Consider the following 3,170-nt stretch of genomic DNA (forward strand, 5'->3'; position numbering starts at 1 on the left):
AAGATCATCATCTACTATAAATACCTATTCTGTAATACTAAAGTTCAACATCTTGTGTTCTTTTTTGAATCAACCTTTCTGAAATGATGTATGGGTAAAACTCAAATCAAATATATCCAACTTAGTTTTGTGCCCTATTATCTAAAGTAAATATTGTAAAATTAGGTAAATCTCTAAAATCTGAGCGAATAAAATAAGATACTATTCAGTATATAAAGAAACACCGTAAAAACATGCTTACTTGATTATGTAAGGAATCTTGACCGTAGATAGAAAACTGTTATTCTTCAAATTCGTTCTCAGATTAGGTTTCAAAAGCTTCACTTCTTAGATTAGGTTTCAAAAGCTTCACTTCGTTCCCCACTACTGTATTTGTGTTTGATTAGGTTGAAGATGAAGTCTTTGAACCACCACCGCCTCTTCTTACTTCGATTTAGGATTAAATCATCTTAGATTAGAACATTATGTTAAGAAAAGAAACAGAACAAGATTGAAGAGAGATAAAATGAAGGATGGAAAATGAGAGAGTTTATTGAGAAAGAGAATTTATATCTATTAAATGTGGAAAGTAAAAATTAGTAAGTTTTATACCTACTTATATCAGTTATTATTTTATACCGCATTTGAGGTATAATTTATATCCATTTTAATTACGGTAGATATACAATTTTATAACCAAACAACTTATTAATTTTACTGTACCTACAATTATCCTATATCTACATGTTATACCTCCAACCAAACGAAGACTTACATTACAACTCATTTTTTTTCTTTGATGAGATGTTAATAAATAATATATATGTTTTAGAAGTTCACACAATAAGATATAAATAATAGTGGTTAAAATATATGGACAAAAGTAATAATAAAAAACACGAGCAATATAGTTTGTGTTTCTGTTCATTTTTCTCGTTTCCATGTTCTCTCTTTTTTATATATTTTGTTTGTTGCTTTCCCACTGTTTTTTTTATATATAACTATATTTTATTTCAAGAAAAAAGAAACTTCATATTTCACAATGATTCATAAACGTTTTCTTTCTTTGATGTCCACTTACTTTACAAATCAATTGTTATTTTTTGTTTCTTCAATGAGATAATAAATAAATATAAATAAAACTTGGATAGTGAAAAAACCTTTTAGGTGGACAATGAAGATGTACAATGAAGAGATAAATATTTTTATTTTTATAAAAAATATTTATTTTTGAGACAAACAAAATTTTTTTTTATCTCATAATTTCTTATGATTATTAGTTATAAATATATACTCTACTTATTTATAAATTTAAAAGTGTTAGAATTTTTTTTTCCATATATTATTTTTATGTTAAAATAAATGAATTTGTCTTTCAACCATTCTTTATGTGTTACAAGGTTTTTTTCGTTTTGTTTTTCAAGCCCACCCTAAATATAATTCTTACAACCGCCCCTGAAATAAACTGAATTTGAATATTCAAATTAGTTCGGTTTTTGAATCTGTTAAAAAAAATTAAAAATTCGAAAAATAAAAACGAAAACTCGAGTAACCCGAAAACCGAACCGAAGAACACTACCCTACCCTTGTTAACACGCCATTTTCTTTCGTAAAGTAAGCTTTCTCGCGCTTGTGGCCAGCTGTCTTGACCACAATTCTAGATCGAACGCAAGTAGTGACTCCGTGTCCTTCGGCCAAGACTCAGTTAAGGAGGCCTGTTATATCTCCTCTTTTAAGACATTAGACCATCTCTAATCAAAAAACTCATTTTCAAACTCATTTAGGTGTAAATGTCACATCAAACAGTAATTTTTCTCCAACCGAAAAACTCATTCTCAAACCAAAATAATATTCTTATAATATTCTTTCTTACATCAACTTTTATAACTTTTTAATATCATCCATACATTTTTTAATGTTATAAACTATACTATAATATTTTAATATTACCTCATTATTTTAAATTTTATTGTAAATTAATTATAAAATAATTAATAATACACAAAAATAAATATTATAAAAAAATATTGTGCAAAATAATACTATTTGATAAAACAAATATTATTAAATATTCTTAATTATTATAATTTTTTAACATTATTATAATTTTTTTTAATATTATTATAAATTTATGTTATATAAATAAATTATATAAATAAATAAATTTAATGTATAAAATATACATAAACTAAGTTTAGGGGTTGAATTAAAAAAAAATGCAATCGCAATCGTGAACATTGAAAATGCATATTTGTGTTTGCAAGAGAGAGAAAATGCTGAAAACCAATTTTAGGTTTGAGAATGAGTGTCGGTTGGAAGGGAAAATTGCTGAAAACTCATTTTGGGTTTGAGTATGAAGTATGGTTGGAGATTAGACTATCTCTAACCCATAAATCCATTTTCAAACTCAAAATACAGTAAACATCACATTATAAGATAAAACCTAATAATTCATCTCTAATCCAAAAATTTATTCTCAAACTTATAAGAATATTCTTAGAATATTCATTTCTTACACTAACTTTTTAACTTTATTAATATTATCTATATATTTATTAACTTTACATATTTAACTCAAATCTTTTCTCTTTTAATTAATAAAATTAAGTTAAAATTAATTATATATTAAACAATTCATAAACAACAAAATAATTCAATAATACATTTAAATAAAAAAATATTATATTATAATTGTTTTTTAAAATATATTTTTTATGTTTATTTGTACCATTTATAATTTATAAAATTTAAGTTATAAAATATAAAATAAATTATAAAAATATAAAATAAATTAGATTAAATTTCAAGTATAATAAATTTAATGATTTAATTATATATTTAAAAAATAATTTAACTTTTTATTTAAAAAAAGTATATATAAGTCGAAAGATTAATTTAAATATAAAGTAATTGAAAGTTATTAAAATATATATATATAATGTAAGGGCCATTTTTTTTAAATAACAAAATGCAGTATCTATCTTCCAAATGCATATATATATATATATATATATATATATATATATATATATATATATATATATATATATATATATTTATATATATAAATATATATATATATATATTTATATATATATATATATTTATATATATATATATATATATTTATATATATATATATATATTTATATATATATATATATATTTATATACATATATATATATATTTA

Source organism: Impatiens glandulifera, chromosome 6, assembly GCF_907164915.1.
Source record: "Impatiens glandulifera chromosome 6, dImpGla2.1, whole genome shotgun sequence".
NCBI classification, from domain to species: domain Eukaryota; kingdom Viridiplantae; phylum Streptophyta; class Magnoliopsida; order Ericales; family Balsaminaceae; genus Impatiens; species Impatiens glandulifera.